Below are 14,206 nucleotides of genomic sequence, written 5' to 3'. Positions count from 1 at the left end.
AAATTGCTAAAAATGATAAATCATGAGAAAGAATTGATAAAATCAAGCAAGTAAAATTTAGAAGCAGAGGTTAACAAAAAGAAATACATATATAAAGGTGGAACTGTTTGTACCTCATTTAGTGAGATATTGATCTCTACTGAAAGTCTGGCAAATCCACGGTTTAATGCAGTAAAATTATTATATCCATAAAAGGTGCCTAAAATTGTTGGGATATTGGGTATTTTGTGTAAAGAAAGCAAAACAATAATCCACTATTACAATAATAAAGTAATCACAAGCATATATTTTCCCCAACAACTTGTAAAAAGGTACAACAATTAGAAATATACAATGAAACATAAGGTTGTTTTATTCACTATACATTACTATTTCTTTCTTGTAGACGGAACTATCAAAGATATATTATAGAAAGACGGAACTATCAAAGATATATTACGGCACAGGGAGCCCAATTTGCAAGACAGAAAGGAAACAATATCCAGAAATTGCCAGGTGCAACCCAAACCATGAAGAACAGAGTAAAACCTGATGTACCTCTCTACCTGATTTGTAGAAGCCAATAGTGAGCAACCTACGTGAATCTGCTTCATCTTTGTGTATCACCATGTATGATTCAGTGTATACTTTGGGTAAAGGGATTATTATTGTATATCTCTGAGAAAAAAGATTTCTCTTGTAAGAAGAAGGTTGTTACTTAAAATAGCAGGTTGATATGATGTGTAACTTATGCAGAGAACCACCAACATCTCTAGGTGTAAGAATACCTTGTGCGTTATCCTGCAAGGAAATGCTCATGTTTTCTGGTTGAACATTATCCTGCAATAATGTACATCCAGACATGGATCATTAGTGCTATTTTTCTGTCTGTAAGACACAAAGCCACTTTTTATTCATCTAATATTATGTCTGTTCCTGCATGCAGGAGATTATTCTGTGGTCTCTTCTAATTCTATGATTCTACTTTTATATATATATATATATATATATATATATATATATATAATTTTTATTCACTAATGAGGTTCAAATGAAGAAATAAAAATAAATCCACTGAACAACGCCTCTTACTGAAAGTGGAACCAGCTTCCACTCTGGCTACTACATTTTTAGTGAGAAAGAACCACAATACTTGTGGTGAATGCAATTGCATCACCTGCCCACCTCACTTGGTTTCTACATAAAAACATTGTCTATGGAACTAATTTCCACGCCACAAGATTTCAACTGCACATTTGTTTCCAAAGCCATGGCTGGTACTCTGTGCTTCAGTTAACAAATTTATATCTGGAGAAATGTGAGGTAAAAATTAAGTCAACAAAATTTAACACTAAATAAACAAAGAATTGTTCCATATTCAGGCAGGGCCCTAATATAGCACTTTTATTCAAGTTTAACTGCAATAGCTGCATCCAATGGAATCCTGGGATCTGCAGTTTAGGGAGAAAATCTGAACTTCATAAACTACAAACCACAAAATTCCATAGAATAGTGAAATGGCAGTTAAAGTGGAATAACAGTGCACTGTACTCAACAACAACATTTTATTATGGTTCATAGACCCTTTTTGCTCCGTAAGTGAACAAAATATGCAAGGTTAATAAGATTAATAAGATTAACAACAGTTGATTGATTTAACACATAGTTGGTTGAAATTAGGAACAGTTAAAACTAATTAAAATATGGAATTTTTTACAATATGGAAGTACAAGATCGCTATGAACAGAGGTAAAAGACTACAAAAGGTACCAGGCATGTTTCAGCCTGTGTCTAAAATGGAGAATTTCTAATTCTGGTTACCTCAGAAAAAAACTTGGCAACAGCCAGGGTCACGTGGGGAAGATCATCACCAAATAAAATCTTCACATAAAATTTCACCGAAGTAACTGGTAATTTTCTCAGTAGGGGATTAATTGTGTGTGCCCAAGCTTGTTCATAAAAACTTCATGACAGTAGAATATGATAGATGCATTCTGCTTCCTGTTTGTTACATGTGCAGAATATTTCATTATATAGGATACCCCACGCAGCAGTTCAGCCGGGAACAAATTACACCTTGCCTTGGAAAACAGGCAGTGGTATTTGGTCACAGTCAAGTTCTTTAGATAATTTGCTGCATGGAAAGGCCCAACATAATGTATGGATAGGGCACTTGGGGAGCAAGATACATATGAATGAGAGCACAGCTCACAAAAAGCAATACCCCACAGTATCTGTTTAATTGATTTGAGAGCCATATCAAAACCTAGGGTAGTTAAGAAGGATATGGAAATAATAATAATAATAATAATAATAATAATAATAATAATAATAAGCACAGCTCACAAGCATGGGCATGTGAAAAATGTGGTCAGCAAAGAATATATCCAAAGAGTCAGAAAAGTTTTCCTCCATGTCATTTATAAATATGTTGAATAAGGTGAGGGCAAGAATGCAGCCTTGATGGACTCCTCGGGACATGGATATCTCACCAGAGAGTTCACCCAGGTTGACACATCTAATCTTATAACAGTGTATTGTGAAAGATCCCTACGACTACATAGTCACAATTGTGACATTATTTTAAATTCCCTTCTCATCCATCTTAACAGCCAGCAGCCACACTAACTAAAAGAGTTGTCAATTAAGGCACAAGGATTTAGGGTATATGTAGTGAAGGAATTGCAGCCCTTACCAGAGTTGCAATTCCTCATTACAGTCTTCTTGCTAGTAGGAGGGGAGAGGAAACATCCCCTTCCTTGTGCCCCAACCAGCAACTGAACAGATCTTCATCACTCAGTGAAGTTGCTGGCTATTACAGCGGGCTTGTGGCATGGGGGGAGGGGGGGAGGCAGAAAATTACACACCTAATATCTATATTTAAGTAGCTGAAGTAGGATGTCAGTAAATATCCTTATAGAGATACATATGTGGGATTGAGTGATAGTATGCTTTTGAACCTTTCTGTTAAAAGAAAGGAAGGACAAAAGATGGAGGCAGCATGTCACTTTATACAAGTTGCTGTTGTCCTAATCATCTAAAATCTCAGTGTTACATTTTAGGGTGCTATTTTTATTTTATAGCCAATGACACTTAGGGAGATAGATTAGCCATACATAACAGTATTTCTCTTTTATGTATTAAATGAAGGGGGAAAAATGATGTCTTCTTCTGAAGTGAGGGTAAGAAAAAGTTAACCCTTCTATTTTTAAGGTGTTATACAACATGCAAATATTCACACTTAAGTCAGTACTTGAGACTGCTATTTTTAATTATGTATGATTCAGCAATCATGTTATGTTATTTAAGATTAGAAAAAGTATGAAAGATATTTATCCTGGTTGTTTGCCAGAAAAATAGAAGCATCAGAAAAACATGGGTTGTCAAGAGGTGACCTGTGAATTTGGGTGCTTTTTATAAAGGCTAGGCTCAGATTACCTGTCCGAACGCATCTCCTGTTATGAACCATCATGAAACTAGGATCGTCAGGAGAGATCCTGCTCTTGATCCCACCACTTTCGCAAACGCGGTTGGTGGGGACGAGAGACAGAGCCTTCTCGGCATTGGCCCCCATCTGTGGAACTCTCTCCCTAAGGACATCAGGTTGGCTACCTCCCTCCTGTCCTTTAGAAGACAACTGAAGACTTGGTTTAGGGACCAGGCATTTGACTAGAGGTTAGTGACAACTGGGATAGGAAATTTTTGAACATTGCGACATTGGATTTACCTGGCTGGCTCTTGGTTTTAGCGGCACGTTTATTGTTAATTAATTTGTTAATGTATTGTATAATGTTTTAAATTGAGTTTTACAGTTTTAATTGAAATTTGTTGATAGCATCATTGATGCTTATGTGAGGCCACCCTGAGTCCCCTTTGTGGGGAGAAGGGACGGGTTGAAATGAAAAATAAATAAATATTTTATGAATCCAAATTAAAGAAAAAATACTTAAATTTTGGGCCAATGTAGCATGAATCACTGATCCTTAAGATGTAGAGTTAGTCCAGTGGTGGATATCTTAGGCAAGTTGAGGGCTTCTTTTCTCCACCTTTGGCAGATACTGCAGGCGATATACCCTCAAATATGGGGAAGAGTGATAGATTCACCCTGAAAAGCCTAATCCCCACGCAGAAACACATTCTCATCAAGCAAGGTTTAATAGACATTCTGTCTCTGGAGACATGTAAACAGAGTTTTGTATCCCTGAATGTTATAAGGTTAGATTAGGTGGTTTTGTGGTTCCTTCTGACTCTTGCTTTAGATGGGAATTACTATTTTGAAGTCTCTGAATAGTGGCAGTTATTTTCTGATTAGAAAGCAACCACCCCAAAATGTATTTAAATTTTCTTTATGCATTTATTTATTATTTGATTTTTATTTTGTCTTTCTCTCTATGCAGGATCCAACATGTGCCACTTTGATGACATGGTGGGAAAGGGGTAAAATTGCCATGTTCCACTTCCTCAAATCCATGCAACTAATTCACATATGCAAGTAGTATGTGCTTGAAGAACACATCTCTCTAGAAATTATGGCTGCTACCTAGCATCTTTTTACAGAAGATATCTACTGCAGAAAATGCAAGGAAGGAAGGGAAGGATAGAGAAAGGAAGAAAGATTCTTAGTCACTTTAGAGTAGGAACGTGGTCTGTTGGGATCTATTTTGCAGCCTTAAAACTCCCAGCCTAGAAATTCACAAATTACATTTCTGTTAAAACATAAGTGGGGAAAAACTGTGGAAAGTCAATAAACTTACTCAGGTGATCATTCAAAGCTTCCTCATCTTTGTGAAGGGATTTTGTTTCTTTCTTCATGAGCTGACATTTACATTAAAATCCTGGCTTCTTTTAAACCAGAATTTATGTTCAAACTGGAGGGCTCTGGCTCAATGTCCTTTGACAAACCAAGAAAACAAAGCACTTTCTTAATTGTATCAACTGACATTAAACCTAGTGTTGATGTAAAGAGAAAATCTGGCTAGATGCAATCCATACAATCCATAGCAACTTTGAGTGTCCCACCCACTTTGAATCTCCTTGCAAAGAGAAAAAGTGGGGTATAAAGAACAACAATAATCCAAGTGCATGATGGGAAGAAGGATTGGGTGAGGAAGGCATGCCTGGTCCTGGTTACTTAATAAAATGTGATACATAAAAGTTTGAAATGACTGCACAAAGTTTAAGACCACTGCAAATTCCTTGTCTGAAGGATTTAGCAGTTAGGGGAAATGAGGGGGTTATATTAGCATTAGCACCCCCTTACAGTCAAATGAATCTTTATATTTACCAAACTGCTCCCTCCTTTCTCATACATACATGCACATATATATAACCCAAAATTACAACATGTTTTTAGCATATGCAGCTCTGGGACCAATTAACAAATACTATCAAAATGTTCCTAGGCACTTACCCTCTGGCAACACCATTCATTGCAGGAAGCTTTAGTGCCTACTTAGAAGAGCAGACTAAACAGCCTCATGAAACACAATTTGAATTCAAAGTCATTTTCCTGCATGGATTTTCAAGGATAAATTTAGGAAGGATGGGTTTTAGATAATTTGGAGCACAGATAGAAGAGCGTCACATTATCACCATGAACAGACACAATAAAGTCTTAGCTACATTTTTTTTGTTTAAAAAATGTTGACTGAGGAGGTATGGGGTCTATAAAATGATAACGCAGTATGAAAAAATGGATAAGGGCTTCATAATATTAAAATGCATATTCATCCAGTGATTTGAAAAAGGTTGATGACAGTAACAGCAGAGACTATTCAAACATTACATAATTCAGTTGTGGAATTCACTTCCAAAAATGTGGGAATGGTTTTAAAAAGGATTAGATATATGGATGGAAGATAGGTAATAGAATAGTAGAAATGGAAGACTCCTACATTTTACTTAGCTTTTCCAGGTACAGTGATCACCAACTTCACATCCCTGAGGTCTTTTAGACTTCAGTTCCCAGAAGCCGAATCTACCTTGACTCATGATCAAGGATTTTGGGAGCTAAAGACCAAAACACCAGGAAGACCAGAGTTTGGGGAACACTTTGTTACATGAATCTCACATTCTTGCACCTACAATAGTTATCTAACATGTGCTTAAGAATTTTTAAGAAGGGTCCATTATGATCCAAGGCAGTATTTTCCAGTGTTGAATAGCTTGTACCATGAAGAAGTTCCTTATAGTATTTACTTTTCTTTGGAGCCTATCCTCAAATTGTACTGAACATAAAAATTAAAATATGCATAATGATTATATTGGGAAAAGAGGACTATTACAATAAAGTTTCATAAGTGACTAATAATAAATGAATAACACAAATAATTAGCTAATAAAGATTTGTTGCTTCAAAATGAGATGATTTTAAAGAAGTAGACTCACAAGACTACAAGAGTTTTAGGAATCAGGCTGTTAATACAAGGTCCATAGGTGCTATAAAGGGCTGGATTCAGGCTGCAAAAAATGGCAGAGTTTCAGGCTAAGCCACTTGAGAAGTTGAGGTTTAATGAAAAAGGGGAGAAGAAGAGTTTCAGATGGAATAAAGGGTGGGGTAGTAAAGGTCCTCTCCTAAGCCACATGCCCCCAAGGTAGCAATGCTTGAATGAAACATTCAAATTGAGGGAGATAATTGTTTCCTCTGACAATGACAACTGACAGATCAAACAGACACCATGTTTGATCTGACAATTATCAACCTGTTACCATCTCCATGACAATATGGCTGCTGCCTAGATGCAGGATGCCCACTTGTAGATAAAGCTTCTCACTGAAGAGGGGAGCATGCTAAATCTTTGGCTGATTGCTCCCTACTTGGAAGCATCAGAATAACAGAAGCATAGGGTTGGAAGAGCCCATAAAGGCAATCCAGTCCAATCCCATTCTGCCATGTAGAAATTCACCATCAAACCATTACACACAGATGACCATCTACTCTCTATTGAAACACCTCCAGAGAAGGAGAATCTCTTTTCAAAGTAGCATATCACACTGTTGAACAGCTCTTTCTCATGTTTAGGTGGGTGATTATATATTCAAGAACAAATGGCTATTATTTAAGATTTTTAAAATATTATTTTCCCAGAAGGTAAACCTAGTCTAACTTTCCCTGTCACTCTCAAAGAGTTCCAGATCAATCAGTAATGTTCATGTAGAACATTCATAAAAGATTTAGGGTGCATCTAGATAAAAGTTATGCAGTTTGAGCCAACTTAAACTCCCATGGTTCAAACTGTATCATGAAATAATGGGAGCTGTAATTTGGCAGGGCGCCAGCACTCTTTGGCAGACTATAACTCCCAGGATTCCATAGCATTGAGTTGTGAAAGTTAGAGTAGCGTCAAATTGCATTAATTCTACAATGTAGATGCAACCTATTGTACATACTGTAGAAAGGTAATTTGGCCACAGTCAATGCATAATTATATTTCAAGTCACCGGAAGCTCTGTTTATTGCAGACATATTATTTAATGTGTGTGTGTAGTTTTGTTCTCATTAAACAACTTGGAATTAATATCCTTGCCAATCTACTATAAATCACCAAGAGATCTACCTTCTGTCAACACTGCTGCTACATAAGGAGTAAATAGATAACCACAGATGGAATATTTTTTTCTCAGTCTTCCACCTAAATATCTCATGGGAATGAAGCTTAAGAAGTGTATCAGAATATTTGCCAGTTCTAATCATCGTAGCCAACAGATCTGAGATTTATATTTTGCTCTTGCTATGTTATAAAATACATGTTTGCTTTGTTTTTGTGGAGGAATGTTTTTCTGTGATTAGGGAATGTGTTGGGGTAATAGTTTTTTCAGTTGTTCTTGAAAGTTAGTATTTTAATGCTATGTTTTAAACATTCAAATTTTTCTATTATTCTTGTGTGCTTTTGATATTTTTATTCCCATTGACTTTATAGTTAACATACTGCATTAGAATTATCTTTTAAATAGCAGGGTCTGCTGACTAATATGTAACAATTTCATTCCATTTCTAGAATGATAGTAACATTTTGGTTTGCAATTCTTCACAAAGGACTTTTTCACACACACCACTGAAATTGCCAAGAATCACCATGGATTGCTGCGATCCCAGCTGTGCCTGCCTAGGGGGTGTGGCCATTTGTTGCCATAGGCCCTGCACCATCCCAGCTTCCCCCCTACCTCATCACACAGAGGAAGCCTCTTTAAGCCGGCTAAACCCATCTTTCCTTATGGAAATATTGGAACCCTTCCATTGTCTTCTCCCATATTTTTTCAGCAGCAACAGGGTTTTTCAGACATTTCCATCATGGAGCTGCCTTGGAAGTACTTTTAATGTGTGTGATATCAGCCAGAGGGCTCCATGACAAAAGTACAAAAAAAAAATAGTCACCAAATTTTGGGCCATGTGAAGAGGTCTCTTGGGTGCACCTATATTGTAAAATTAATGTAGTTTGATACCACTGCCCTGTGTTAAAGCCATGGAATCCTGGGATATGCTGATGATGAGGCACCAGAAATCTTTGGCAGAGAATGTTAAAGATCTTGTAAAATTACAAATGCCCAGGATTTCATAGCACTTAGCCCTGACAGTTAAGGTGATATAAAATTGCATTAATTATACAGTATGCACACACTCAACATTTCATCTAAAAAAAACAGTGAGTTAATTGTATAACTTGTTCCCCTGAACTCTTTGAAAACCTCACTGATTTTGAAACCTATTTGCAATTCTGTGTAAAGGTCAGATGTTGAGATTTTTGCATAGAAAATGCCATGTCCTATGCAAAGAAATGCTGTTTTCTGCACAAAGCATCCATGTACAACTTTGGATAGATTAAATCCCCAATTATAGCACTTTTTGACATAGGAAATTATATTTTTGTGTAGAAGTATTTTCACTGTCAGAAATATTAGTTTGATGTTGAAATATTGTTGCTTAAAATAATACTTATCTGTACAAATATTATTTTCTGTACAGAAAATAATGTTTCCTGCACAGAAGATGCTGCTCTCTGAGCAAATGAATGACCTGGAGATATAGACCAGAATAAGTCCTGAACTGTCGGGCTAAATTATGAGGAGCTTAGTTTCAAAAAGCAATAGGCGAATAATCCAAAGAGTTTGCTAACAGAGAAACCAAATTCAGGAGTCCTTGGAAATCAAGCTGGAATAACAAGTACAAAACATAAACAGAGATGTGTGAGTCAATGCTGGGATCTATGTAGCTGAAGCCATAATTCCTTGAAGTCAAGCCAGTGAAGCAACAGAGTTGGGACAGGAAAAAGTTAGATAACAATGGTAGTCAGAAGAGCAGCAGTCAGGTTTCAATATGAGAAGCAACCACAAAGCCAACGTCACAGTTCAGGGTCAGTAATGCTGTTTGCCAAAGTTCAAAAGTCCAGGAGCTAGGAGTCCTTGTAGTCAAACCTAAAGCAGGTTCCAAGACAAGACTAGAACATTGTATGCCACCCAGAATCCCAACAATCAGGGCCTTTCACCTTAGGATCTCAACTGGCATTTATTTCATCATCCTTTTTCAGCTAATTTCTGAGACCTGTGATACTTTGCCCATTTTTTCTAGTCTCCAGAATAGGAGACATGGTTAACTCTTTGCTAGCTTGCCCAGATGAGCTTTCCTCCACTTCCTAGGGACCTGCTCAGAATGTTGAGGTATTATTATTAAATTATTATTAACTTTATTTGTACCCTGCTAGCATCTCCCGAAGGACTCGATGCGGCTTACAAAGGCCAAGGCCTCAATAAAAACAACAGCATAATAATACACATAACAATATAAAGCAAATCAAAACATTAAGCAAAACAGTAAACAAAAACAATACATCATAACACAATAAAACTAGGGCCGGGCCAAATGTAATGGGTACAGATTAAAAGTGCTGAGTATGACAGCTGAAATATAGGATTTAGGGTGAGTGCAATGTGCAGATAATCTTAAATCTCTGATAAAGTGCTTCTGGGACATAATGCTGGGGTTTCCTATTCTGGAAAGGCACACCGGAACAGTCAGGTCTTCAAACTCTTCCTAAAGATTGCCAATGTAAGGGCTTGTCTGATGTCCTTGGGGAGGGTGTTCCAAAGTCGGGGGCCACCACAGAAAAGGCCCTGTCCCTCATCCCCACCAGGCATGCCTGTGACGCAGGTGGGATCGCGAGCAAGTCCTTTCCAGATGAACGAAGAGAACACGTGGGTTCATAAACTGAGATGCGGTCACGCAGGTAAGCAAGTCCCAAACCGTTTAGGACTTTGTAGGTGAGCACCTGCACCTTGAATTGGGACTGGAAAATGAACGGCAGCCAGTGAAGCACCTTAAACAGGAGGGTTGACCTCTCTGTAAGGAGCACCAGTTAACAGCCTGGCCGCCGCCCGTTGGACTAACTGAAATTTCCGGGCCGTTTTCAAGGGCAGCCCCATGTAGAGCGCATTACAGTAATCCAATCTAGAGGTGACCATGGCATGGACCACCCCGCCAGATCAGACTTTACAGGTACGGTCACAGTTGGCGCACGAGTCTCAATTGTGCAAAAGCCCTCCCGGACACCACCGACACCTGAGCCTCAACCGTAAGTGATGAATCCAAGGGAACTCCCAAACTGCAGACCTGTGACTTCAGGGGAAGTGTAACCCCATCCAGCACAGGTTGCCACCCTATACCCCGATCCGGTTTTCGATCGACCAAGAGGACCTCTGTCTTGTCGGGATTGATCTTCAGCTTGTTCTTCCTCATCCAGACAGCCACAGCGGCCAAGCACTCGTCCAGCACCCTTGGAGTTAGGTGGAAATGAGTAATAGAGTTGTGTGCCATCTGCATAGAGATGGCACCCAACTCCAAAACTCCAGATGACTTCTCCCAGCTGTTTCATGTAGATGTTAAAAAGCATGGGAGATAAAATAGAACCTTGCAGGACCCCACAGGTCAAAGGCCAGGGGTCCGAGCAGGCATTTCCCAGCTTCACCATCTGGGATCGGCCCTCTAGGAAGGACTGGAGCCAGGACAAAACCATGCCCCCGAGACCCATCCCAGCGAGTCGTCCCAGAAGGATACCATGATTGATAGTGTTTACTTCTGCTGAACACTTGTCCTCAGCAATGAGTGAGCTAGATTAAGCAGATTGCTGGGAGCTCCTATCCATGATATGAACTACAAAGGTTCACATCAGTCTGGGATTTCTCAACATCTGGAAAATATTTTCCACTTTTTTTGGAATAGTTTTGAATATTCTTTACACACCCACACACTCAGTATCATACTAAGTCTTCCTTTCCTTTCCAGATAGTCAGAAGTTCCTAAAACTGAGTAGGTCCAAAGAAACCAGATAGTTCCATCCAAAGATCCCAGAAGAGAGTATGCTTTACACATTCCTAATCGCCTAAGTAATGCATCTCTTAAGGACTCCATCTTAAGGAATGCATCTACCCTATGGAATTACTGGAATTTCACAACACTTAAACTGCTATGGCTCAATGTTAAGGAATCATAGAAATTACAGTTTTGCAAGGTCTTTAGCCGAAGCAGTGGAGTTTCATTAAACCCAGAATTCCATAGCATTGAACCATGGTAGTTGAAGTGGTGTCAAACTACATTACATCCAAAGTGTGGTACCTTTTGGGTTTTTTTTTTTTTTGCTGTGGGGGATCATTTAAGTATCTCATAGTTCACCATTCTTAATTTTATAAGTATTGCTCTGAACTCATTAGATATGATTGGGTTTAAAAAAAGAAAGGAACTGCAACTCCAAAATGCTAAAAATTCAATAGACTTGTTTTGTACCTGTTAAAATACATTTTATTTAAATACTCAGAAAATGGGAGACCTATACTTGAGAACTAAAATAATCAGCTTTTGGAAATATGGAATATTAAATTTCAGCTCCTGGAGCTGACAGATGCTCATAATTGCATGATAGTAATAACGGCAACAACTATTTAAGCCGAGATGTGGGCCATTAAAATTCATGCTTCAGGGGACTTGGGGGGGGGGGGTCTGTATTGGAAGATCTTCAATCCTCTTTGTCCTAAATAGGTAGATGTAAACTAAAAGGGTATTATAAACCTAATCATGTATGCACTATATTCAGTAACAAAATATAATAATAAAAAAATTAATAAAGTTTTGGCAGAATTAAATGTAATGAATATTCATTGTTTATCTTTTATTGCCACTATTATGGCAAGAAACTAATCTGTTTCTTACTAATTTCTTTAAACAATCTGTAGGAAATAGTGTCAAACCCAGGGCCATTTCACAAATATTTTACAGATTATGGATGGAAAACCTGTGCTACCTCGCATTCCCTCCCCTGCGATATTGCTGGAGCACTATTCTCAGCATTCTTTTCCATTTAGTATAATAAATGTTGGACTTCAACATCTAGGGTTAAAAGACCCCCACATAAAACAGTAACACAACTGTTAGGCTCAATCACAATTTAATCGCCAAACCATTAGTCACAGTTATATAACTTCCATTGATTCGAGGGGTCTGCTTCTTTGGGGTCTTACACTTTAGGTCATAATATGCATACAACTAAATGGGTTTACAAAGTCATTATGTTCTTTAAGGAGTAGTAGTTGGCTACAATTCTAGTATATACTCAATAAAAACGTGTGTTCACCTCTGCAATATATATGGAATGGCCTTATTTTACTTTCATACTGAAATAGTCATGCTTACTCTTTGATAGTGTATTTTAGATGTATATTAGTAGTCTGAAATGTTTAGTTTGGAGTAGAAGTGAATTACAAAGTGGCAGGAGTATCACAACATATTTTATACATCATTGATTTTGATAGCTAGATCTGTATGAAGCTCCTGATAGTAACATGAATCCAAATAGAAAATAATGCAAAGGCATTCAGTCAAAGTGATAGTGAACTGTAAACTAGAAAAGCAGCAGACTGTATTTTCCTGGAAAATCTGAAGGAAGAAGTGAGTTTCAGCATACCACATTAACTCCTAAAAGAAGTGCTTTCACTGCTTAAGAAGATGTATATCATGTGTGAGGAGATGTATATCATGTGTGAGCAGTTACAAGGTGAGTTGATCTTTTAAAATAAATGTAGACAAGTTTAAAGGTGACATTCAGAGGAAGGTGTTCAATGTTGACCTGAATATCAATATGAAAGAACTAAGGCAGAAGTAAGAAATGAATTACACAAATTGTATATAATCTGCTACCTCAGTAATTGAGTCATCTTTTCAGTAAAAGAAAAAGAAAGATCTATTTTAATCAGATAACTAATTAAACAATGTAACTTGCTTCACTGGATGAATTCTGGGGTCTAGCTTTTAAACATAACCAGGTACTGAAACATGCACTTTATTGTTTGAACAAAGTAGTGATGAGTAGTCTTATGCTTCTAATTTAGAACTACTCTTTTGCATATGTTCTTTGGAGTTTGCTGTTGTGTCAGTTTCCGTTTGTCACTGCTACTGTTGCTTCTGATGTTTAATATGATGCACATGATTTTTACAAGAACATTAAACTTTGGAGTAGAAACAAAACAACAGCTGTAGCACCTGAAACTCATAGCAGGTTTAACGTGACATGAACTTTTGCAGACAGCATTTGTGCCTCGTTTGACACAATGCTGGGATATTTTTAGTTAGAATAAAACATCTGTTCCTCAGCAATTGTTGCTTTCACAGCCTCACTGAGAGACAACTGTCTCTTTTTCCTTAGGCCCTAATTTTTTGGGTTTCTTTGTTTAACAGAGACATTCTCAGATAGTTTAATTGAACCAAACATGGAAGAAAGCTTGGAGAGGATTTTGGAAGTGGATCCCAGTAAGCATCTACCAAATGACTGTGTTTATTAGAGGTCAGGCCCGTAGCCAGGATTTCGTTTTGGGGGAGGGTAAAAGATTTTCAGGGGGGGTTTCGGGGGGGCTGAGTTTTGGGGTGGGGGCTGAGTCTGAGTGAAAGAGGGTCTAGCCTAGCAAACCTTTTGTATCATTACCCCAATACCCCCATGCATATGGGATATATTGAGTATGGTGATCAGATCATGATATGAATAAACATAACAGTTTAAATAATGCACCAGTAAGGCCTTTTCGCGAACCACCATGAGAATTTCGGGGGGGGGGGGGGCTGAAGACTCTCAAACCTCCTCCCCCCCCCCCCCAGCTACATGCCTGTTAGAGGTGTGCATTTGGTGCAAATGTATTCGGGAGTCGTAAGTTTTTCAGTAGTACAGCATTTCTGGAGAGGGTTCCGATGCAC

Source organism: Anolis sagrei, chromosome 1, assembly GCF_037176765.1.
Source record: "Anolis sagrei isolate rAnoSag1 chromosome 1, rAnoSag1.mat, whole genome shotgun sequence".
Taxonomy (NCBI): Eukaryota; Metazoa; Chordata; class Lepidosauria; order Squamata; family Dactyloidae; genus Anolis; species Anolis sagrei.
The sequence above is the reverse complement of the archived record's forward strand: the minus strand, read 5'-3'. Positions refer to the sequence as shown.